The sequence below is a fragment of the Triticum dicoccoides genome, chromosome 2A, assembly GCF_002162155.2.
Source record: "Triticum dicoccoides isolate Atlit2015 ecotype Zavitan chromosome 2A, WEW_v2.0, whole genome shotgun sequence".
Taxonomy (NCBI): domain Eukaryota; kingdom Viridiplantae; phylum Streptophyta; class Magnoliopsida; order Poales; family Poaceae; genus Triticum; species Triticum dicoccoides.
The window spans coordinates 544,827,911-544,855,016 of record NC_041382.1 but is presented as its reverse complement, the minus strand read 5'-3'; the positions used below and the strand labels follow the sequence as shown (position 1 = coordinate 544,855,016).

Here is a 27,106-nt window from a genome sequence, read left to right as displayed (position 1 = left end):
CTCCACCCTCGTGGGCCTCCTGTTGCTCCACCGACGTACTTCTTCCTCCTATATATACCCACGTACCCCCAAACGATCAGATACGGAGCCAAAACCCTAATTCCACTGCCGTAACTTTCTGTATCCATGAGATCCCATCTTGGGGCCTATTCCGAAGCTCCGCCGGAGGGGGCATCGATCACGGAGGGCTTCTAAATCAACACCATAGCCTCTCCGATGAAGTGTGAGTAGTTCACTTCAGACCTATGGGTCCATAGTTAGTAGCTAGATGGCTTCTTCTCTCTTTTTGGATTTCAATACAATGTTCTCCCCCTCCCTTGTGGAAATCTATTCGATGTAATCTTCTTTTTGCGGTGTGTTTGTTGAGACCGATGAATTGTGGGTTTATGATCAAGTCTATCTATGAATAATATTTGAATCTTCTCTGAATTCTTTTATGTATGATTGGTTATCTTTGCAAGTCGCTTCGAATTATCAATTTGGTTTGGACTACTAGATTGATCTTTCTTGCAATGGGAGAATTGCTTAGCTTTGGGTTCAATCTTGTGGTGTCCTTTCCCGGTGATAGTAAGGGCAGCAAGGCATGTATTGTATTGTTGCCATCGAGGATAACAAGCTGGGGTTTTCTTCATATTGCATGAGTTTATCCCTCTACATCATGTCATCTTGCTTAAGGCGTTACTCTATTTTTAACTTAATACTCTAGATGCATGCTGGATAGCGGTCAATGAGTGGAGTAATAGTAGTAGATGCAGGCAGGAGTCGGTCTACTTGTCTCGGACATGATGCCTATATACATGATCATACCTAGATATTCTCATAACTATGCTCAATTCTGTCAATTGCTCAACAGTAATTTGTTCACCCACCGTAGAATACTTATGCTCTCGAGAGAAGCCACTAGTGAAACCTATGGCCCCGGGTCTATCTTTATCATATCAATCTCCTACTACTTAGTTATTTACTTTGCTATTTACTTTTTCTTTATTTTACTTTGCATCTTTATCATAAAAATACCAAGAATATTATCTTATCATATCTATCAGATCTCACTCTCGTAAGTGGCCCTATAGGGATTGACAACCCCTATTTGTGTTGCTTGCGAGGATTTATTTGTTTTGTGCAGGTACGAGGGACTCGCGCGTAGCCTCCTACTGGATTGATACATTGGTTCTCAAAAACTGAGGGAAATACTTATGCTACTTTGCTGGATCATCCCTTCCTCTTCGGGGAAAACCAATGCAGTGCTAAAATAGGTAGCAAGAAGGATTTCTGGCGCCGTTGCCGGGGAGGTTCGCGCAAGTCAAGATTTGACTCCCGATACCAAGCCATTTCTGGTGCCGTTGCCGGGGAGGTTCGCGCAAGTAAAGATTTGACTCCCGACAACGAGCCATTTCTGGCGCCGTTGCCGGGGAGGTCTACGCAAAAGTCAACATACCAAGTACCCATCACATACCCTTATCTCCTGCATTACATTATTTGCCATTTGCCTCTCATTTTCCTCTCCCCCCAATTCACCCTTGCCGTTTTATTCACCCTCTCTCTCTATCCTCCCTCTCTATTTGCCTCTTTTTGTCTGCTGGCTTTTTGTTTGCTTGTGTGTTAGTTTGCTTGTTTGTCGCGATGGCTCAAGATAATACTAAATTGTGTGACTTCACCAATACCAACAACAATGATTTTATTAGCACTCCGATTGCTCCTCTTACCGATGCTGAATCTTGTGAAATTAATACTGCTTTGCTGAATCTTGTCATGAAATATCCGTTCTCCGGCCTTCCTAGTGAAGATGCCGCTACCCATCTAAATAGCTTCATTGATCTGTGTGACATGCAAAAGAATTAAGATGCCTTTATAAAAGCATGTTCTTCTAGTTCCGATGAAAATAATGATGAAGATCTAAAAGTTATTGATGTGTCCCCTATTAAATCTTTGTTTTGCAATATGAATCTTGATAATGATGGGACTAAATATGATCCACCCTTACCTAGAAGGCGTTCCAAGAATTCTGAATCTTTTGATCTTGATGATAAATTTGATAAAAGTGGGATTGAAGAAATTAAAACTCTAGATGTTGCTAAACCCACTATTATGGATTTCAAGGAATTTAACTATGAAAATTGCTATTTGATTGATTGTATTTCCTTGTTATAATCCGTGCTAAATTCTCCTCACACTTATAGTCAAACTAAAGCGTTTACTAAACATATCGTTGATGCCTTGATGCAATCTTATGAAGAAAAACTTGAATTGGAAGTTTCTATCCCTAGAAAACTTTATGATGAGTGGGAACCAACTATTAAAATTAAAATTAAAGATCATGAATGATATGCTTTATGTGATTTGGGTGCTAGTGTTTCCATGATTCCAAAGACTTTGTGTGATTTGTTAGGTTTCCGTGATTTTGATGAGTGCTCTCTAAACTTGCACCTTGCGGATTCCACTATTAAGAAACCTATGGGAAGAATTAATGATGTTCTTATTGTTGCAAATAGGAATTATGTGCTCGTAGATTTTATTGTTCTTGACATAGATTGCAATCCTTCATGTCCTATTATTCTTGGTAGACCTTTCCTTAGAACGATTGGTGCAATTATTGATATGAAGGAAGGAAATATTAGATTCCAATTTCCATTAAGGAAAGGCATGGAACACTTTCCTAGAAAGAAAATTAAATTACCTTATGAATCTATTATGAGAGCCACTTATGGATTGCCTACCAAAGATGGAAATACCTAGATCTATTCTTGCTTGTTATGCCTAGCTAGGGGCGTTAAACGATAGCGCTTGTTGGGAGGCAACCCAATTTTATTTTTATTCCTTAATTTTTGCTCCTGTTTAGTAATAAATAAATTATCTATCCTCTGTTTTGGTTGTGTTTTTTGTGTTTAATTAGTGTTTGTGCCAAGTAGAACCGTTGGGAAGACTTGGGGAAAGTCTTGTTGAACTTGCTGTAAAAAACAGAAACTTTAGCGCTCACGAGAACTGCTGTCATTTTTATTTGGAAAGAGATATTTAGTTAATTATTTTTTCAGATGATTAATAGATAAATTCCTCACGTCCAGAAATTTATTTTAGAATTTTTGGGGTTCCAGATCTTGCGCTAGCTACAGATTACTACAGACTGTTCTGTTTTTGACAGATTCTGTTTTTCGTGTGTTGTTTGCTTATTTTGATGAATCTATGGCTAGTAAATTAGTTTATAAACCATAGAGAAGTTGGAATAAAGTATGTATAACACCCATATAAATAAAGAATGAGTTCGTTACAGTACCTTGAAGTGGTCTTTTGTTTTCTTTCGCTAACGGAGCTCACGAGATTTTCTACTTTAAGTTTTGTGTTGTGAAGTTTTCAAGTTTTGGGTAAAGATTTGATGGATTATGGAACAAGGAGTGGCAAGAGCCTAAGCTTGGGGATGCCCCTGGCACCCCCAAGATAATCTAAGGACACCTAAAAGCCAAAGCTTGGGGATGCCCCGGAAGGCATCCCCTCTTTCGTCTACTTCTATCGGTAACTTTACTTGGAGCTATATTTTTATTTACCACATGATACGTGTTTTGCTTGGAGCGTCTTGTATGATTTGAGTCTTTGCTTATTAGTTTACCACAATCATCCTTGCTGTACACACCTTTTGAGAGAGCCATACATGATTTGGAATTTGTTAGAATACTCTATGTGTTTCGCTTATATCTTTTCAGTTATATAATTTTGCTCTAGTGCTTCACTTATATCTTTTAGAGCACGGTGGTGGATTTGTTTTATAGAAATTATTGATCTCTCATGCTTCACTTAGATTATTTTGAGAGTCTTAATATCATGGTAATTTGCTTAAAACGCTAATATGCTTGGTATGCAAGATTAATAATAAAACTCTCTTATGAGTGTGTTGAATACTATGATAAGTTTGATACTTGATAATTGTTTTGAGATATGGAGATGGTGATATTAAAGTCATGGTAGTTGAGTAGTTGTGAATTTGAGAAATACTTGTGTTGAAGCTTGTGATTCCCGTAGCATGCACGTATGGTGAACCGTTATGTGATGAAGTCGGAGCATGATTTATTTATTGATTGTATTCCTTATGAGTGGCGGTCGGGGACGAGCGATGGTCTTTTCCTACCAATATATCCCCCTAGGAGCATGCGCGTAATACTTTGCTTTGATAACTTGTAGATTTTTGCAATAAGTATATGAGTTCTTTATGACTAATGTTGAGTCCATGGATTATATGCACTCTCACCCTTCCACCTTTGCTAGCCTCTCTAATACCGCGCACCTTTCGTCGGTATCATACACCCACCATATACCTTCCTCAAAATAGCCACCATACCTACCTATTATGGCATTTCCATAGCCATTCCGAGATATATTGCCATGCAACTTTCCACCGTTCCGTTTATGACACACTCCATCATTGTCATATTGCTTAGCATGATCATGTAGTTTACATAGTATTTGTGGCAAAGCCACCGTTCATAATTCATTCATACATGTCACTCATGCATCATTGCATATCCCGGTACACTGCCGGAGGCATTCATATAGAGTCATATTTTTGTTCTAAGTATCGAGTTGTAATTATTGAGTTGTAAGAAAAATAAAAGTGTGATGATCATCATTATTAGAGCATTGTCCCAGTGAGGAAAGGATGATGGAGACTATGATTCCCCCACAAGTCGGGATGAGACTCCAGACGAAAAAAAAGAGAAAGAGAAGAGGCCATAAAAAGAGAAAAGGCCCAAATAAAAATAAAAAAATGAGAGAAAAAGAGAGAAGGGACAATGTTACTATCCTTTTACCACACTTGTCCTTCAAAGTAGCACCATGATCTTCATAGTAGAGAGTCTCTCATGTTATCACTTTCATATACTAGTGGGAATCTTTCATTATAGAACTTGGCTTGTATATTCCAATGATGGGCTTCCTCAAATTTCCCTAGGTCTTCATGAGCAAGCAAGTTGGATGCACACCCACTTAGTTTCTTTTTGAGCTTTCATATACTTATAGCTCTAGTGCATCTGTTGCATGGCAGTCCCTACTCACTCACATTGATATCTATTGATGGGCATCTCCATAGCCCGTTGATATGCCTAGTTGATGTGAGACTATCTTCTCCCTTTTTGTCTTCTCCACAACCACCACTTTATTCCACCTATAGTGTTATATCCTTGGCTCACGCTCATGTATTGCGTGAAGATTGAAAAGGTTTGAGAATGTCAAAAGTATGAAACAATTGCTTGGCTTGTCATCAGGGTTGTGCATGATTTAAATACTTTGTGTGGTGAAGATAGAGCATAGCCAGACTATATGATTTTGTAGGGATAACTTTCTTTAGCCATGTTATTTTGAGAAGACATAATTGCTTTGTTAGTATGCTTGAAGTATTATCATTTTTATGTCAATATGAACTTTTGTCTTGAATCTTTCGGATCTGAATATTCATACCACAATTAAGAAGAATTACATTAAAATTATGCCAAGTAGCACTCCGCATCAAAAAATTTGTTTTTATCATTTACCTACTCGAGGACGAGCGGGAATTAAGCTTGGGGATGCTTGATACGTCTCCAACGTATCTATAATTTTTTATTGCTCCATGCTATATCTACTGTTTTGGACATTATTGGGATTTATTATCCACTTTTATATTACTTTTGGGACTAACCTATTAACCGGAGGCCCAGCCCTGAATTGTTGTTTTTTTGCCTGTTTTAGGGTTTCGAAGAAAAGGAATATCAAACGGAGTCCAAACGGAATGAAACCATCGGGAACGTGATTTTCTCACCGAATACAACTCAGGAGACATGGACCCTACGTCAAGCCAACTAACAGGAAGCCACGAGGTAGGGGGTACGCCTGCCCCCCCCCCCAGGTGCGCCCCCCACGCTCGTGGGCCCCCTGTTGCTCCACCGACGTACTTATTCCTCCTATATATACCCACGTACCCCCAAACGTCAGATACGGAGCCAAAACCCTAATTCCACCGCTGTAACTTTCAGTATCCACGAGATCCCATCTTGGGGCCTGTTCCAGAGCTCCGTCGGAGGGGGCATCGATCACGGAGGGCTTCTACATCAACACCATAGCCTCTCCGATGAAGTGCGAGTAGTTCACTTCGGACCTACGGGTCCATAGTTAGTAGCTAGATGGCGTCTTCTCTCTTTTTGGATTTCAATACAATGTTCTCCCCCTCTCTTGTGGAGATCTATTTGATGTAATCTTCTTTTTGTGGTGTGTTTTTTGAGACCGATGAATTGTGGGTTTATGATCAAGTCTATCTATGAATATTATTTGAATCTTCTCTGAATTCTTTTATGTATGATTGGTTATCTTTGCAAGTCTCTTCAAATTATCAGTTTGGTTTGGCCTACTAGATTGATCTTTCTTGCAATGGGAGAAGTGCTTAGCTTTGGGTTCAATCTTGCAGTGTCCTTTCCCGGTGACAGTAAGGGCAGCAAGACACGTATTGTATTGTTGCCATCGAGGATAACAAGATGGGGTTTTCTTCATATTGCATGAGTCTATCCCTCTACATCATGTCATCTTGCTTAAGGCGTTACTCTGTTTTTAACTTAATACTCTAGATGCATGCTGGATAGCGGTCAATGAGTGGAGTAATAGTAGTAGATGCAGGCAGGAGTCGGTCTACTTGTCTCGGACGTGATGCCTATATACATGATCATACCTAGATATTCTCATAACTATGCTCAATTCTGTCAATTGCTCAACAGTAATTTGTTCACCCACCGTAGAATACTTATGCTCTCAAGAGAAGCCACTAGTGAAACCTATGGCCCCCGGGTCTATCTTTATCATATCAATCTCCTACTACTTAGTTATTTACTTTGCTATTTACTTTGTCTTTATTTTACTTTGCATCTTTATCATAAAAATACCAAAAATATTATCTTATCATATCTATCAGATCTCACTCTCGTCAGTGGCCCTATAGGGATTGACAACCCCTATTTGCGTTGGTTGCGAGGATTTATTTGTTTTGTGTAGGTACGAGGGACTTGCGCGTAGCCTCCTACTGGATTGATACCTTGGTTCTCAAAAACTGAGGGAAATACTTACGCTACTTTGCTGCATCATCCCTTCCTCTTCGGGGAAAACCAACGCAGTGCTAAAAGAGGTAGCAGTCGGACGCCCAAGGACCCCTTAGTCCAGGACTCCCTCAGTGACCCTGCATGAACATGTCTCATGCTTATTCTTGAAGTGAGGCGTTCATCTAAGAAACGGTGAGCACCTGTTTGCTGGTGGCTGCAGGTACATGGAGGTGGACGGGAGCAACGACGCACACCTTTTCTACTACTTCATCCAATCGGAGAAGGACCCCGCGAGAGACCCGCTGGTGTTGTGGCTGCAGGGTGGGCCCGGCTGCTCCGGCCTCTCTGGCATGGTCTTCAAGATGGGTAACTAATTGCCCAGCTACCATACTAGCTAGCTTTGCTTCACACAAGTCACTAAAGCTACGAATTTGGTCTCCAATATATTACTCCTTCCATCTTATAGTATAAGAGCGTTGTTGACACTACACTAATATAAAAAACACTCTTATTTAGAAAACAAGTTAAGACATATTTCATATCACATCACATCTCTCAATTATCTTACATATGCAGCACTTTCATGCATAGTAAAAGAGCCAATAAGAACGCTTTCGTCTTCCAGCCTCTCATCCTTTTTTCAATCACATGGCAGATTCAATTGTGTCCAAATCAAAGTTTTGTATCTATGCTCATTCAACTTTCCGAGCCTAATTGGATGGTTGCATTTTCATAGGTTATATATGTTTTGCAATTGTGTCCAAATCAAACTTCCGATGTTATTTCTACAAAAATCCTACACCTATGAATAACCTACATAAGATTTACAAAATGTACCATGAATTCTCTGCTCTCCAGTCAATTTAATGGTGGATGTGCAAGCCGCAAGGGGAGGGCAGTCGCTAATCCTGTCTCAAGTAATTTCATTTGCAACACATAAGATTTATTGCCTAGAAACTCTATGTAGGTCCAGCATTGCTTTTTTATGATTGAGAACACGGTAGCACTAGACTTAAAAACCATCTTTTTTTAGCATCACTAGACTTGAGGTTTAAAAGTGGGTCTGGGAATGAGAGCTCAAAATAGTCCATTTCAAAAAAAGGAAAAAAACTCAAAATAGTCCTGTACTCGGCACTCTTGCCTCGACCTCTGTTCGAACCAAACCCTCTTACCACCTCTGTTCGAACCGGACTCCCTCCCCAGTCTGGCAGTTCCCCTTCGTATCTCGTCCCTCTTCCGGCCCTAGCGCCGCCACGGCCACGTTGAACCGGCGGAAGCAATCGCAGGACCCTGGCCAGCTGTGGAAGTCGTCGATGTAGAAGATACCCTGGGAGAGCGACAGGGACTCCCCGTCCATTCGTCGCGCCGCCGCGCCGAGGAAAGCGCCCAGCTTGTCTATATCGATGACGGCGTCGAGTCGCAATGACCTCTGTGAGTGATTACCCCCATTGGGCCACACCCGAGCGGGTGCCGCTGAGAATGCCGGAGGCAATGGCGGAGGCTTTGCCGACTGCTTCTGAGTTCTGACACAATCTCTCCAGTTCCGAGAGGCCTTCCTCTGTGATCCTTAACAGGTTCCGTCACATCCTTCGAAAGAAGAAGGAAAGTTGCAGTGATATTCAATCGATCCCAACTACTCCCTTTGTAAAGTAATATAAAAGCGTTTAGATCACTACTTTTAGTGATCTAAACACTCTTATATTAATTTATAGAGGGAGTGCATATTTGTCTGACTTTCCCAAAAGTAGAAAAAAAAGCATATACTCCCTCCGTCTTGTCCCTCAAATGGATGTATCTAGCAAAAAGTTGGTGCTAGATACATCCTTCAGGCACAAGCTTAGGACAAGCTTTTCCGGATGAAGGGAGTATGTGTTATAGTTTTCTGACGCGATACATGCCCACAGTCACTCCTGTGAATGATTAGATATCTAAGTATGCTATACTAGTGTTAAAAACATCTTACATTATGGGACGGAGAAAGTACTTTGTAAGACAATGCGCTAATAATGAATTAAATGTTCATAAGCGTACATGGCCTTCTAGTTTGACGTCCAAGGGTAGGTGGACTCCCTGCCTTGCTCTACCGACCGGGGACATGGACCAAGGTATGGCGCCAATGTTTCTCTTTTTTGTAATCATAACATTTGAAGAAGAATATGCCTAAATATTCTGCCTCCTATTCTTCTTTAAATTTGAACCTCATTGGGCCAAATTGTAGCCCTACCGAGATATCATCTGCTCAGTTTGGGCCTCACATCGGCCCACATCACCGCCCAACTCTGTCACCTCCCTAGCCTCACTACTCAAACAAACTCGGGTCACGCTCAAAAAATGGGCTCGCCCGCGCATTCCCGCCCCCCTTCGTGAATCTCGCTACAAAATTTCCATCTCTGCCCTTGATCACGTAGAAGAATCCAGGCCTCTCTCCCCACCAGAACAACTCACTCGTAAGATCATCATTTCTCTCCTAAAAAGCACCATTCTGGAAAAAATGTCTTACTGGAAATGGCGTGCCGAAGTGTCCCGAGCAATACACGGCGGTGAAAACTCCAAGTTCTTCCACATGTCTGCCTCACAACGGCTTCGTAAAAACAAAATCTTCTCCCTCACACGAGATGGCTCGGTTTTTACCTTGCATCAGCATAAAGCTGACATCCTGCAAGAGTTTTTTGTCATGCTCATCGGCTCTACTGTCACCACGCCTTGGCCTTTTGATCTCACGTCAATCTATCCTCACCCCGTACCTGGCCTTCATGCCCTTGACGCTCAATTCACCAAAGATGAGATCAAATTGGCCTTTTTCCAAATGAACCCACAACCAAGCCCTGGCTCCGATGGTTTCGGCCCCTCCTTCTATAAATCCTTCTGGCCCTCTATCAAACAGGAAATCCTCTCTTTTTTCGCACAATTTCACCAAGGTGTGGCAGAACGGAGCGCCTAAATTGTGCCCACATTGCTCTCCTTCCAAAATCTGCCTCCACAACTTCACATGACGCCTTCAGACCAATATTTTTGCAAAACTGCCCAGTCAAAGTTGTTGCCAAGGTCCTAACTTTGCGCCTCAAACCTTTCATCCCTCATCTCGTCCATGGTAATCAGACCGGTTTCATTATCGGAAGGAACATTGCTGAAAACTATGTCTTTGCAGCAGATCTTATCAGCACTTGTCACTCTCGCAAATGCCCAACCATGATATTCAAACTTGACTTCGGGAAGGCCTTTGATTCAGTTGCTTGGAACGCCCTAGACAAAATTATGGCTGTCCGTGGTTTCTCCCAAACTTTTCATAGTTGGATTCAAAATATTCTCCATACTGGCAAGACTTCCATCCTCCTAAACGGCCTTCCAGGTTGCTGGATTCCATGTAAGAATGGCTTGCGCCAGGGAGACCCGGCCTTTGAAGGAAATATGCCCTAGAGGCAATAATAAAGTTATTATTTATTTCCTTATATCATGATAAATGTTTATTATTCATGCTAGAATTGTATTAACCGGAAACATAATACATGTGTGAATACATAGACAAACAAAGTGTCACTAGTATGCCTCTACTTGACTAGCTCGTTAATCAAAGATGGTTATGTTTCCTAACCATAAACAATGAGTTGTTATTTGATTAACGGGATCACATCATTAAGTGAATGATCTGATTGACATGACCCATTCCATTAGCTTAGCACCCGATCGTTTAGTATGTTGCTATTGCTTTCTTCATGACTTATACATGTTCCTATGACTATGAGATTATGCAACTCCCGTTTGCCAGAGGAACACTTTGTGTGCTACCAAACGTCACAAGGTAACTGGGTGATTATAAAGGAGCTCTACAGGTGTCTCCAAAGGTACATGTTGGGTTGGCGTATTTCGAGATTAGGATTTGTCACTCCGATTGTCGGAGAGGTATCTCTGGGCCCTCTCGGTAATGCACATCACTTAAGCCTTGCAAGCATTGCAACTAATGAGTTAGTTGCGGGATGATGTATTACAGAACGAGTAAAGAGACTTGCTGGTAACGAGGTTGAACTAGGTATTGGGATACCGACGATCGAATCTCGGGCAAGTAACATACCGATGACAAAGGGAACAACGTATGTTGTTATGCGGTCTGACCAATAAAGATCTTCGTAGAATATGTAGGAGCCAATATGGGCATCCAGGTCCCACTATTGGTTATTGACCGGAGACGTGTCTCGGTCATGTCTACATTGTTCTCGAACCCGTAGGGTCCGCATGCTTAAGGTTTCGATGACAGTTATATTATGAGTTTTGATGTACCGAAGGAGTTCGGAGTCCCGGATGAGATCGGGGACATGACGAGGAGTCTCGAAATGGTCGAGACGTAAAGATCAATATATTGGACGACTATATTCGGACATCGGAAAGGTTCCGAGTGATTCGGGTATTTTTCGGAGTACCGGGTAGTTACGGGAGAAGCAATGGGCCTTGATGGGCTTTAGTGGGAAGAGAAAAAAGGGCCAAGGGGCTGCTGCGCCCCCCTCCCCTCTAGTCCGAATTGGACTAGGGAAAAGGGGGCCGTCCACCTCTCCTTCTCCTCCACTTCCTTCTCCCTTCCTCCCCTCTTGGTGGACTCCTACTAGGACTTGGAGTCCTAGTAGGACTCCACATCCTGGCCGCACCAATTGCCTTGGTCGGCCTCCTCCTCCTCCATCCTTTATATACTGAGGCAAGGGGCACCCCATAGACACAAGTTGATCTTCGTGATCGTTCCTTAGCCGTGTGTGGTGCCCCCCTCCACCATATTCCACCTCGGTCATATTGTAGCGGTGCTTAGGCGAAGCTCTGCGACGATAGAACATCAAGATCGTCACCACGCCGTCGTGCTGACGGAACTCCTCCCCGACGCTTTGCTGGATCAGAGCCCGGGGATCGTCATCGAGCTGAACATGTGCCAAGAACTCGGAGGTGCCGGAGTAACGGTGCTTGGATCGGTCGGATCGTGAAGACGTACGACTACATCAACCGCGTTGTCACAACGCTTCCGCTGTCGGTCTACAAGGGTACGTAGATCACACTCTCCCCTCTCGTTGCTATGCATCACCATGATCTTGCGTGTGCGTAGGAAATTTTTTGAAATTACTACGAAACCCAACAGCCTTCCCTACCTCTTCTTAATTGTCGTCAATCTGCTCCAGCAACTTATCCTCTAGAACTCCGATCCCGATCTCCACCACCCCATCTTTACCCACCTGCCCTACCATTCTCCAATACGCCGATGATACGTTGATCATCGCAGCCGCCTCCCCCGCCGCCGTTGTCACACTAAAAAAATCCTTCAGAATTTTGCTCAGGCTACTAGCCTCACCATAAATTTCTCCAAAACCACCCTAGCAACCCTGCACACAAATGAAAACCTAGCTGCCACCACTACACTCGCCATGGACTGCACGCGTGCTCCCCTTCCTCAAACCTACCTTGGACTCCCCCTTGCCCCGACCAAGCCTCCCTCCAATGCCTTCGCCCCGTTGATTGAACGATCCCGAAAACTTCTAACTGGTTGGCGTGCCAAGCTCCTAGACAGAGACGATCGACTCATCCTCATCTCGGCCGTCCTTGACTCCCTCCTTACATACTTTATGTCTGTCTTTTGCATCCCCCCAAAAACCCTAAAAATCATTGATTCCCTGAGAAGATCCTTTTTCTGGGCTGGTGAGGATGCCTGCTCGGGCGCAAAATGCCTGATTGCGTGGAAAAACGTTTGTACACCAAAAAAAATTGGTGGTTTAGGGCTGAAAAATCTACAGGTTCAAAAAATTATCTCCTAATGAAGTTTGCTGTCAAAGCACTCTCATCCATAGAATCACCCTGGCTAGACTGGCTAGACCTACAACACCCCAATGCCCTAGTCTCCTCGGGCCCCCAAACCTCTTTTCTATGCCGCACGATTTCTCAACAAATCCCAACCTTATAGTCAATTTCCTTTGTCTTAACAAACAGTGGAACACACACTTACTTCTGGTTAGACACCTGGCTCACCCCAAAACCCCTAGCTACCACCTACCCACACCTCTTCTCACAATCAACACTACAGCTGGTAAAAGTGGCTAACATCTTGCGTTTCGGTATCGAAACAAACCTCCGTAATCATCTCTCTCTCTCACTGAGGAAATAGAGTTGGTCTCGCTTTTGGCTGTTTTGCAGGACTTCGTGCCTTCGTCAGAGGAAGATCAACGGTTCCTCCTTCAGGGTCATGACTTCTCCACCAAGCAGGCTTACGGCTCCATTATGGCAAGGCCAGAAACGGACCTCATTGCTCCCCTCATCTGGAACACCAAGGCTCCTCACAAGACAAAGATCTTCGCTTGGATTCTCTTCAAAGATCGCCTAAGCACCGCCGTGAATCTTGCCCACAAGAATATAATCTCCTCGGACTTATGCACACGATATGCTATGCTACCGGAAGACTCCATTCACCTCTTCATCACATGCCCCCTCGCCAATAGAATTTGGCATCGAGTTGGTGTTCTGCCACAGGATGATGACCTTAATGAACTATGGGACGTCCCACTACCTCAACACCTGCCCAAGAAAGCATGACCCTTCGTCCTTCTCGCGCTACTCTCCAGCATTTGGGCCGCGCGAAATGACATGCTCTTTAGGAATGTTGATCAATGTTCTGTAATAACAATTAGAAACCTAGTATCAGACTTGGATCTCTGGTCACACCGTTTTGTTGATCCGGGTGACAAGGAGGATGTCTTCTCGTGGCGTACCTATCTCTTTGCACGATGCAACGTGCCTCTGTAATCTGGATCTGCTGTTTCTATAGCCGTTTTGAGCAATATATTCAGGTGGGGGAGCCCCCCCCCCCCCGGTGATTCTCAAAAAAAATGTTGTACATGATTTTCCAGGTGAGCAATGTAATCTTTATTGATAGCCCTACTGGGTCTGGGTTCTCGTACGCCACATCGGAGGAAGGGTTCATATCTAGTGATACCATGGCGGCTAAAAGGCTAGTCATCTTTCTCGAAAAGGTCAGGACCCTTCCAGTTTCCCATGGTACATATGATTTGTGAAAAAATTACTCGGGAGGTGTTTTGTTAGGTATCATACCCAACTACACTTGTAACTCATAAGTTCTCTATAGATTTGTTACTGAAAACCCAATTCATTGACACTTCATACTTTATTTAAACTATGCTTAATGGGCTCTGTCAAAAAGAAAATTGTGCTTAATGTGCCGAATACCTTCAACTGTTTTTTTGGAAATGGAGGCGTACCCCCGGCCTCTGCATCATGGTGATGCATGCAGCCATCTTATTAAAAAGCCTCAAAGGACCACAAAATCATGACCATATTACATCTCGCAAACGGAGCAAAACAAATAAAAAGAAAGTAATCGCTCCAAAATACAACCGGTAAGGCAAAAAGAAGGATAAGCTCCCTAGACTCCAAACCGGTTGAATATAGCCCGTGCTACCATCTCCCACTAGTTGCACCTAGTAACCAAAGACTCCCTGGAGTCCATAGGAGTGAGTAAGGACCATGTACGGATCCATGCGGTAGCTCTGAAAATAACCTGCAAGAAAGTTAAATTGTGTTGTTTGTTAAAAATCAAATCATTTCGACAATTCCATATAGCCCATAAAAGCGCACATATTCCAATCCAAATACGAGCTGCAGTAGTATATTCAAGCCCAGTTAACCATGTTCCAAACAAGGATTCAATATCAACTGGAGGCTTAATGTTGAAAGCTATATGGATGGTTCTCCAAAGCAATTTGGCAAGTGGGCATTCAAGAAATAAGTGCTATATTGTTTCGTCATGATCACAAAAACAACACCGTGAACTACCTACCCATCGCCTTTTGATCAAATTGTCCTTGCCACTACTAGGGAAAAGCCTAGCAGCAACACAGGTTTTAGGCCTATCAGTAGCGCGGGATGATGCACTACTGATAAGGCACTACAGCTAACGTGTAGCAGTGGCGCCTGTCGTCCCACGCTACTGCTATACATGGATAGCAGCAGCGCGCTTTGGTGAAGAGCGCTGCTGATATTATATGCAGCGCTTTTTACAGGGAAGCGCTACTGGTAAGGCGACGCTACTGCTAACTTTGTTCCCCTCGCTACTACTAGTTTTATTAGTTTTTTTCCTGCATATTTGTTTTGTATTTGAATAGGCTTTATACAATAATCTTTAGCATATCATACACATACAAATGTAATCATAGCATATACATACAACTAGTCTCATCAAATCATGTCATCATCATAATCATCATCCAACACAAAGTGGTCTCTCGTTATCATCTCGAAAATAGCGATACAAATCTCGATTACTTGCAACTACATTGTCATCCATCTAAACAATGATATACGCGAGAAGAGCCATCACTTTTAGTGAGAGCGGAACTATGCAGTACATGAGTTCGTATCCCTCTCTCGCATTAGCGTGAACCTAAACTAACTACTGCCCATTGCTCGGAAACCGGAAACCGGTACACCTGGGCCTGACACTCCGGCCACTCGTCGTATATATACTCCCGGCGTAGCACTTCTTCGCCATCGATGATCTATGCACCTGCATCGTCACATTAGTCGATGATATGCAACATATATAGTTGAGCAACAAAAAGAGACAGACATGGCAAAAATAGAAGCAACATATCATAAGTATAAATAACAAAGTTGATCATACCCAAAATGCCCTAACTAGAGTGATCGTCGCTAGTTGTGGAGGACGGTTTAATTACATCACAAATAAAGTTTTGTCATCCATAACTCAAAGTTTCGTCATACAGAAAGTATGGACTAAACGGACACATTGTCATATATCGACAATCACTCCAACATGTCGTGCAATCCATCCAAGTCAAGGAGATAGTCCCCGAGCCTAGCGAAAGGCTTCAGGTCGAGACGCTGAGAGGCTACCCGTGTTCGGACATCTTCCCACAACATTTGTCCTTCTTCGTAGAACATCCCTATTTTTCTGACGACCTCCTTCATGATGATTTGGGTAAGTTCGCGCTGGATGTGATAGAAATCAACTCGAAGTCGACGATCCTCGATATCTCCCATGTTCTTTGCCCATTGCAGAATATGAGCATCGCCGGATGTAGGTGACATGCGAAGGTTCTGGTGATCCCATCTGTACTCCAGCATGTGGTGTAGGACAAAGAATCCATCATTAAGAGAATCACTCGGTTGCTGGATGCAGCAGAAGTCAGTCTTATGGCCGAAGGCGAGCCTGCCGCCCCTTCTCTTCTTGTCCTGGACCTCTCCACCCCGTGCTTCGTAGTAAAACATAGCACTGTCGAGAACATCCTTGATGTGGGTGTAATCCTTTTTGTTAATGTTCTTCGACGAGTCCAAGTAAAGAGCGTGAGAGTATCGGGGGTAGAGGATGATGAGGACGGCGCGCCTGCCGCTGCGCAAAATAAGTACACCTCAAATTAATTAGCCTCCACCGTGCAAATGAATGATTGAAATCGAAGGAAGGATATCCGCGCAGATGACTTACAGGGGATGATAAGGCACGAGAATCGCCTCCTTGTCCTTATTGGCGAGCATGAAATTGACTATGTATTCCCTCGCGTATTCATGGTGCTTTGCGCAGACTCCCAAGAAGTCCTCGTGCATGAAGTACGGGTCAGCGACACAGATATGAGGTATCTGCTCAACCCCGATGATGTAGTTCATGTGCAAGGCATATAGGCGGACAAACGTAAAATCCAGCTTCTTCACATGAAACATGTTGAATATGTAAACGAATAAAAGGAAGAACTTATCCGCGGGGAAGAAGTCGACGTACGACAATTGCGTGGAACGTTAACCACGTAGAGTGGGTATCCTGGATCTTTCGAGGCGATGAGGCATTTCTCTATCCGCAGCACATCGTCATGAAGTCTCCTTAGATCACCGAAACTAGTCCCTAGCGCTGCTGCAGGTAGGATTGGTTGACTGGGGATATGCAATTTATCCGCACCGGGAATATCTACACGATCTTGAACCCGAGGCTGCTGAGGCGGCTGGATCATAGAATCGTCTTTCTTGCCTTTCCTCGGTCTCTTCCTAGGCTTCTTTGCTGGAAGGTCGTCTATAATACGTTGAGCCTCCGGAGGCGGCAATTCAGGCACCGACTCATGACGCTCAAACCCTGAGTAGGCGCCAGTAGAGACATACTGTTGAGTGCCATCGTCATCCTCATCCGCATCCATGGCGATGTCATCAACGACTAATGGAGCCTCTTCCTTACCCCGTCTGCTATCACCCAACCCGACACCCGACGCTAATTGGGTAGGTGGGGTGTTGATGTTCATACCTTGCTGAGGCTGCGTGCTCATGGGTGTGCTCTCGGCCGCCTCCAGACGAAGCAGACTCTTTGGCCACAACAGGACCCACCCATTGCAACAATCACCAAGCCACCACGGGGTCTCGTCGTCATCCCCCTAGTACCAGAGGAGGCAAATTCTCGTGGCCCGGTTTGACACTGGCCACGGAAACCTTGAAGACGTTCGGGGGATCGGCCGGCTGTGGAACAATGGCTCCTTCGACTTCATTATCGTCGCCTTGCACACGTCCTTCTTCTAGTTGTCGATGGTGTATAATATGGTGCACGGGGTTTCGTCGGCCTGTAAAGAAAAGTCTGCGACATGAGACATCCGAAAGGCAACGAAAACGGGAGATTATACATTTATTGAAGGGGGCCGGTGTGACAGATACCGTGAGGGCGTCGAGCTCAGCCAAAGACGAAGCACCGCCGAGCATGTCCGGTGCGGGAGCAGGTGCAGGAGCAGGTGCAGCTGCAGGTGCTGGTGCAACGCTAGTCGAGCTGCTCCCCAAGAAGTCAGCAAGGGGAAAGTGCACTGCATTTTTTTCTGGATTTTGCCTGGTCCAATTGAAAATGGTCGGAACCAAGGAAGTAGACATATCTACAACCATCTGTTTTGCGGCAGCTACCACTGTTGCGACTGTTTGAGTTGATTTCTTCTCAACCGCAATCTCAACCTTCTTGTCGATGTTTTCTTCGGTTAACCTCTGTCTTTTCTTTCTCTCCTCCGTGGTCTCATTGTAGTACTTCTTCCACGTGGCGCCGTCTCCAACACCGTGCACGCGTCCATACGACGGTCGAGTATCCACCGGGAGTCGTTTCAATATGTTCAACGCCCGGTTAAATGGAGTGTCCCACTTGGGCCTCGCGAACGCCGCAGACGGCGAGTCGCTTTCGGCCGCAATCCTGTGCTGCTCTCTCTGCAAAAGGAACAATAATTATTTACAAATTTGCATGACTAACGTGTAGTCGAATTGATCAGAAACTAAAATTACCAGAAGTCTCATGAACTCTGTCGTGAGCGCGTTCGTCTCGAAAACCTTCTTAACTGGGTCCCAATGGTGCCGGGCCCTGAGGACGTCACGCTCCTGCGGGACGGTGAACTCCGCCAAGGGGTCTGGGATGCCCAGACTCGCGGCTTTCGCGTCCTCCTTGGCCCATATGGACCTCTTCCCGCCGTAACCACGGCTTCCGAGGTGGTGGCACCCAATGTTCCTCTGTTGAAGCCCCTTCATGTACTTCGACTTTTTTTGGCATCTTCGGCCTCGCAAGCCGCCTTGAATATTTCAAATTGCTCTGTCGTGATTGTCGGATTATCCTTTACAATCTCGGAGTAGGGTTCCTTTTTGTCGATCTTTGCTTCCACCCTTGTTTTCTAGGCGGCCAACGCGTCGCTAAACTTGGACATGGCGTGTTTGTTTATCTTCTTCATTGTCGGGTCCTTATCTAGATCTTTATAATCCTTTTCATTCCGGCCCGGGAACAAGAATATCTGGTGCAGCTTCTTTAGGAGGGAGGGCCTCATATTATCTATCTTCTGTAGTTTCTCATCGTTGATGGTGGCAGTTGTCCGTACGATGCAGCCTATTTGATTGTCGTAGCATGCGCGCGCTTCCTCGGGCGCGGTTGGCTCAAAATTGTTGCCGTCCACCGACATGACCACCAGTCTAGTAGTCCTGAGTTTGTTAGGAAGCTGTTGCCTCTTTGCTTTTAGTTCTACACTGGCTCCGCTCCCCGAGGCAGCGTCGGCCTCAGTCTTAGCGCCGGTCTCGATGTCGGTCTGAGTCTCAGCGCCGGTTTAAGTCTCAGCGCCAGTCTCAGTCTCAGCACCGGTCTGCGTGTCGGTCTCAGTCCCCGATGCGACCGGTGGGCCCAGCAACAACATCGGTTGATCGTCGGCAAGGCTCAAAAATTCGTCTGCCGCCAGGTAGACATCGTCGCAATAACCAGAACCCTGTCCTTCATCGTTGCTAGCCATGTTTCATACGATTAGATCTAGTCAATTAATTCTAGGCCTAATAAAATGAATAATGACATAAAAAAGGCCTATGTTTTGCAGGAACGTTGACTCCTTCCCGGTGCGGCAAATCCCGGGCACTCGATATGTCCTAGTTTGTAGCACAAGTCATGCCGAAATTCACAGAAAATTTCGGCATGACCTTTGCTAAAAAGTGGACAAATCGAGAACCTGAAATTTGCCGGAACGGAAATGAATCAACATTCTGGAAAAACATAGGCCACTCAGCTTCATTCCCTGGAAACAACAAAAGCCACTTGGGCACAATCAAAACATGGGCAAACACAATTGAGGAATTTGCATATATCCTGACCACTTCAAATTTGCATGTCCTAGCGTTTGACACTTCAAGAAAATCTACATAAATCTCATGCTCTCTCAAACTCAATTCAAAAACCAAATATAGATTATATTTAGTTAACTACTGAACTAAACTTTACTCTAAACTAAACCCTACTGCCCTAATTAACATCTAGTTAAACAAACTCAATTCAAAAACTAAACCCTGCTGAACTAATTAACATCTACATTATCTACTACTTAACATCGTCTATTATTACCCTAACTAAAAAACATCAACATTATCTACTACTTAACATTAACATCTATTAACTAAAAAAGATGGGTGGGGGGGCTTACAGAGAGGGGAGAGACGGTGGCGGGGAGGTGCTCGGCGACGGAGGTAGGGGCGGCGAGGGCGGGCTCAGGATCGGGACGCAGCGGTCCTGGCGGGCTCGGGGGCGGTGAGGTCGAGGGCGGCGGCGGTGAGGTCGAGGGAGGCGACAGTGAGGTCAAGGGCGGCCCGAGAGGCGGCGGCGATGAGGCTCGGTGGCCTCGAGCGGCGGCCGTGAGGATGAGCGCGGCGTCGACGCCGGCAGGAGATGGCGGCGAAGTGGGGGCGACGGCGAAGTGGGGGAGATGGCGGCAAAGTGGGGCAAGGGATCGATTTGGGGGAGAAGTGATGGCCGGGGGGAAACCGTTTTTGGTTAAGTCAAAAGTAACGGTAGCACGTTACAGGAAACGCGCTATAGCTAAGTTAGCTATAGCGCGTTTCAGAGAACACGCTACTGCTACGTGTTCATCATTTTTTCCCTTTTTCATTTATTTTTCTCTACATTTTATATTTTTCCTTTCTCCTTTTTCTATTTCTTTCATTTTCATTTACTTCTCTATTCGTTTTTCATTTTATTTTATTTTTGTTAGCAGTAGCGATTTACGCATAAACGCGCTGCTATAAGTTTATTAGCTGTAGCGTGGTTTTTGGAAGATCGCTACTACTATGTGTAGCCCATCGGCTAAGTGATTGGAATTTTAGTAGTAGCGAGTTTTCGGTGAGACGCGCTACTGATATATGTCCATCTGCAGCGCGCTTATTTTGCACGTGATACTGCTGTCTAGCAATAGCGTGCTCTTTTAACAAGCGCTACTGCTAAAGTTCTGTGTATAACGTTTTTTCTAGTAGTGTTGGTGAGGATGACTTGCTTACGGACAAACCACATAAAAATTTTAATACGCAAAGGGATCTTAATCTTCCAAATATGCAACGATCTTGAGATTGGGCCGTAATGATTAACAGATGAGATGTTTAATTATTCTCGGGAGCTACTGCCGTATTAAAGGTACCTTTATGAGTAAAATATGTTAGCTTCAAGCGTTGATCTCGGAGGATAACTTAGTCATGGGAGTTTTGTAAATTTATAGCCATTGTGAACAAATTCATGCGACTGCATATTTCTCCTCCCTGTTATTGATTCTGCCCAAATTGAATCACAAGGTTTACCTCTAAGCTTCATCCGTAACATGGGAATCAAATTGTTAATGTCAAATTCCTTCTAAGTTTTTGTTAAATTTCTGTCTTGCAAACAAGTTATTAATTAATTGTGTGGCATGGTTCATTATTATTCTACTCATTCAAACAAAGATAAAATGAGCTTAACGTAATACTTCATTCAGCTGGGCCCCACCCCATGATCTAACCAAAACTAATTGGAGTGGAATTTTTATTTGTGCTATGAGAAACAGAGATCAATATTGAATCTCTATATCTGCTTTTATATCTATTCTAATTTATCATTTTACATGCAGTGGTTACGTGGACACCCCCAGTTCCTCTCAAATTCACTTTATGTTCACCCGCAAAAAAAAAATTCACTTTATGTTGGCGGTGAATCATATTGTGGTATGATCATACCCACTCTTGCCCTAGAAATCCACATATCAAGTAAGACTCTTTATACTTATCTATAGATGATGAACTGCTGCCATGGAGCACATTTATGTTTTCAATCTTAAAAAGTTAAGACATAAAATCTAAAGCTAGTCATACTATAATGGGGCAATAAATTTAGTCATACAAGGACTTGTCTTACTTTAGTTAAGTGTTTTGCTAGCTTTATACCAAACAATATCTAGTAAATCTAAACCAGCAATTTGGTATTACCCCAAATGTTGTAGAAATGAGTTGCACAATTGACAGACATTTGTAGGCTTACTGACAACACTATTCAATATTTCAGGTTTGACTTCTTCTTAGGGAGTTTTGAGTCTTTTGCTGGACCAAAATTGTACAGATAATATGATTTTGCCGCACATAATACACATCATTATTTTCTTATAAATCTATTGAGGTTGCCCATCATATTCTATTGTTCGAGTACCATATAATTTCCACTTTATTTTAATATTTTTAGAACTTTGCGGTCAAATTAGTTTAGTTGTTCAAAACAAATTTAATGATGATTACTTATTGTACATGTGCATCACTGTTCACTAACACACACACATATTTGTTTACCACTTTCAGATAAAGAATCTGGCGAAGAACCGCTTCTTAACCTCAAGGTTTGTTGAAGTCCGTTTATATTTAGTAAAATAAGCTTTCATTATGAGTCTGGTTAATACCATGGACTAGTCCATGCATCATTTGGTTCTTGTGTTTACTCTTGTTCTGTACAATATACATTGGTGTGTCACTGAGCCATTGCTTTCCGTTTTCCCTTGTGATCCTAGAATCATGAAGGTATTTCTTTACATTTATTCCTTTGTTTGGGAACAGTCTTTGGCTGCTGACACCTAAACAATTGACCCCTGCTTGAATAGTCTATCTAAACCTTCTAGACTCACTCGAAGGATGAACTGGAATGTGGGTCCTTGCTGATTTCTGACTAGTCAAACTTGCGAACGGCTGCAAGCACCATTTGTAAGGGGTTCCATACGCGACTGGAAAAGTTATGGAAAGAGAAAAATAATAATTCCTTGGTTTTTTTAAGAAAAACAGGAAAATACATAATGCTCTTCTTGGAATCTCTAGAATTTCAACACACGTACAGTTAGCGAGGAGCCTATGTAATTTAATACAAAATTGAATTATGAGGTCACTGCAGTAAACAATTTTTTATAGTAGTGTTCTTCTGATGAATATTTTGTATTATCTGGGTTAGGTGGAAGAACCTTTTGAGTCTGGTTAGCAATTGAGACCTGTTAAAGGCTAAAATAGATGACTTGTATCATAGCGCGAACTTGGGCAAATTGGTCAACCCAACTTAGTGTCTCTACCCAGAATCAAACCAAATGCAACTAGGACCAATGCTAGCCTAGCCTGAATCCAGACTACAACAAAATATGCTTAGGCATAATGTTCATCTAATTTATTTTTGCATCACTTAACAAGAATATTACAGGGGTACTTTGCCGGGAATCCAGTGACTGACGACAGGTTTGACACCGCTGGTAAAGTCCAATTTTTTCATGGCATGGGATTGCTATCGGACGAACTTTACGAGGTGATCCACCATCTCACAAAAAATACTAACAGTAGCAGCAGTAGAAATTACAGTGGTAGTACAGTACTAAAGCAGAGGACCGTATATACAGTTGAAGTTTTCATGAGTTGTATCGCACTCAGAATGCAAAGAAATTTTATCCACAGTTTGCCAAGGAGAACTGCGGAGGAAATTACAGTGATCCACCCAATGCGTTATGTGCCGAGTCCATCCAAGCTATTGACGATGTAAGTTTCCCCAAAGTAACTATTAGTTATAATACGACCGTTTAAACTGGGAATTGCACAGTTCTCAACTGGAGGCATCCATATTTGAAGCTCCCTGAAGCAAAAATCATCTTAAATTGAATTTATAATCATTTTACACACGCACATATATTATCTTTTCCTGTCAATCAGCAAAGGCAGAAGATAAAACATCTTTCATTCAAGCTGCCATGTTTGGAACACGAGAAGTTTTGGTTACTAATTTCTAGTAACAATGGACATATAGTGCACAAAAGATATCAACTTGTCCCACATCCTGGAGCCCAAATGCGAGGCGATATGGAGCCCCAGGATTCAGCAAGCAACTGCACGAAATGTTACAAGTGAGCTCACGGTGCGGTACCCCGCTGGTGATGATCCCCTGTTTCCCTTCAAGTGTAGAGTTGAGTGCCGACAAAAACCTGTGCATCCAATTCCTATAAACTGCATTAACATCCCATAGTTTTACACTGTATCCACTCTTGCTCACAGAACTAATGTTGGTTAATTTCGTCGCAGAGCGATGCCCAACAGCTATCTTATATCTGGGCAAATCATGAGGGAGTAAGGGAGAGTCTTGGCGTTCGCAAGGTACTAGTTCTACTGCACTACTCTACAGCTGTACTGAATCCTTTTTGGGGTCTAGTTGTGCATGAACGTTGTCACACTACAGGGAACAACGGGGGAATGGAAAAGATGTGATCGCGACCTACCGTACACTAGAGATGTCACTAGTACAGTAGAGATTCATTCGAGGCTACGGAGAGAAGGATATCCAGCGCTGATATACAGGTAACCAGCCCACAGAACAAAATTAATCTAAAACTGTTCTGAGAGATCACAGTGGGTCTTTATTGCAATATGTCCGGAAAATCTGATTCTGATGTAATTGATGTTGCAGCGGCGACCATGATAGCAAGTTTCCCTTCGTTGGCACGCAAGCATGGATAAGATCTCTTAACCTGTCTAACACAGATGACTGGAGACCATGGTATGTTGATGGCCAAGTTGCAGGGTAAGTTGTCCTATGACCTGTGAAAGTTCTTTCTTTAGGGGTCTATTCCACAGTATTAACATATTTTCTCCAACACATGGGAAAAAACGATATTTGTATGTTCAGAAAATTCCTGAACATATCTTTCGAAGTGTTACGACAATATTTTGGAGCTTAAACATCTTTGCCTATGACAACATTCAGTACAACTACATAACCATTTTTTATCTGATTGAAGTCTTCAACTAATTTTAGAGCAAAATGTCTTCACCTAATCAACATTGGCAGGTTAGCGTTGCCTAAGGGCCTGTTCTGATCTCCTCCAACTTCACAAAACTTCACAAATCCAGCTTCCCTAGCCAGCTTCACGCTTCATCTGGCGATTCCTGGAGCGTTCTGCGTCGTGTGCAGCTTCTCCCATCGCTGCAGCCCAGCTGGGAGGTTGTGGGCCTATTTGGCGCTATTGGGCCTGCTGGAGGCAGCCCAGTATGGGCTAGTCATCGAGGGAAGCCGCCCCTGTACCGATTCGATGGAGAGCGAGAGGAGCGTTATGTTTCGAGCGAGCGTACCGGTTCGCTGGCTTGGACTTGGCGGTGGCACTTCGGTTGTAATACTGGCCAACTCCAGCTTTTCCCATCGGTGGAGCTGGGCCGACGCTGCTCCAGGATTTTGCACTGCCATCGGACAAAACTTCGAGAAGCCAGCTTCTCGTAGCAAAACTGTTCGGGACAAATTCATATGTGAAGTTTGTGAAGTGTGGAGCTGGAGGACTTCAGAACAGGCCCTAAGTCTTACACTGCTAAAAATAAATTTGATTTTTCCAGATTCACAAGAAGTTACTCGACTGACCTAACATATGCAACTGTGAAGGTAAGTGCTTTAGACACTTAATATTTTCTTTTCCATAGCATAACTAAACCAGGATAAACCCTACTGCCCTAGTCAGTGGATGTATTTCAATATCATAAGCATATATCTGTGGATTACCATGTAGGGTGCTGGGCATACTGCTCCAGAGTACAAGCCCAAGGAGTGCCTCGAGATGTTCGCAAGATGGCTTTCGGGTGACCCTCTGTGAATGGCGACCTCCGTTTGGATGAGCGTGTGTCAGTACGTGTTTGTCGCATCTAGAAAATAAATAAGGTTCCTAGGTAGAACCAACATTGTTTTGCTTGCTTGGATGTACACTCCTTGCACATTTTGGTCATGTTAAGTTGTGCAGCTTAAAAAAAATCTGTGTGAGAAATAAGTCATAAACAGTATTACTTCGCTGGGTAAATCAAATTAAATGTACAGTATTTATATTTTGTTTTCATCTTTTTTTTACTCGAAGACGCATGAGAGTGTGTATCTTTCATTAAAGAAGAAAGGGGGAGAGAACCCCAAGTCCACCATTACATTATTATTTACATGCCGAACACGTCTGGCACACCTATGCTAGCAACCTATGAGGACTACTCGTTTCCAGCCCACATCGCCTCCTCCACGTCGAACCCTCTTTCATCACCCTTAAGTAGACCCGCCTTCACCCATAACCTACCCTCGTCTCGTATATGTTGGATGATCCGGGTTATTGACGGATACGCCCCATCGAACACAATGGTGTTCCGGTGCTTCCATAGCATCCACATGCCGAGTAGGCATTTAGCACGCAAAGACTTGTGGTGGTGGCACGCGTTACCGTCCTCCCTGGCACACCACTCACCCAGGATTTCATCTTACCGTGGTTCCAATTCCATCCTCGCAGTGATTGTTCCTAGCCAGTGCCAAACTTGTTTTGCGAACACATAGTTCATTAGTAAGTGTTGCATAGTCTCGTCCTGCTGGTTACACAGCAGGCATGAGTCCTGGTGGGGTAGTCCACGTCCAGCAAGCCTGTCAGACGTCCAGCATCGATTTTTGAGCGCTACCAAGCAAAAAAGTGGCATTGAAGGGGTGCCTTGCACTACCAAGTGAATGAGGCCGTCGGGGATATCTCAAGTCCCATGGACCTGGCCGCATACGCCAAATGGGCCGAGAAGTTTCCATTCTCTTCCCAGGCCCACGTGACCGAATCCTCCACTCCATCAGTTAGTTGCCAAGTTGTGATCAGCGGCCACAATCGTAGGAACTGTCCCAGAGTGTCCTGAGTAAGGTCTGGGCCAATGTCTCATGCCCAATTTATCATACGTAAGTGCGTCTGCGACCAACCTGCTTCTCTTGACTCTCCTCGGGATCCTTTCATAAACATCCGGTGCTATCTCAGAAATCCATAGTCCGTTGATCCACCGATCTTCTCAAAATAGTGTGGATTTCCCATTGCCCACCGTTGTTCGTGAAGCCGCCTGGACTAGGGCACATGTTTCTGGCGAGACACTGATATGAAGTTTCGTCCATGGTCTGTACTTATCAACCTTTTGCAGCCATGGCCAACGCGCTTGCAGCGCCTTGTTTAGCAAGTGCAAATTGGGGATTCCTAAGCCACTGGCTCACTTCGGCGTGCGGACCATCTCCCAAGCACTGGTACAGCAAGGTGCTATACAAACGGTTTTTAACCCCTTTCCGTGATGATGTTTGAAGCTGTCACCTAGTGAGTGACTGCGATAGGGGGGTCCTTCCCACACGACCCAGAAATCGTCGGGAATATGCCCTCCTGGTACACACGCTCGGCAAAATGAGGTCGTGTCCGAACGGCGACCAACCAAATACGGTTATACATACAATAGTGCTAAAAAATACAATTATACAGGCG

The 27,106-nt window shown here is 43.9% G+C and overlaps 1 pseudogene; it reads left to right on the top strand.

Annotated features, from left to right (window-relative positions):
* The first annotated feature begins 9,012 nt into the window (after positions 1 to 9,012).
* Positions 9,013 to 25,531, top strand: LOC119357939 (annotated as a pseudogene).
* The last annotated feature ends 1,575 nt before the right edge of the window (positions 25,532 to 27,106 follow it).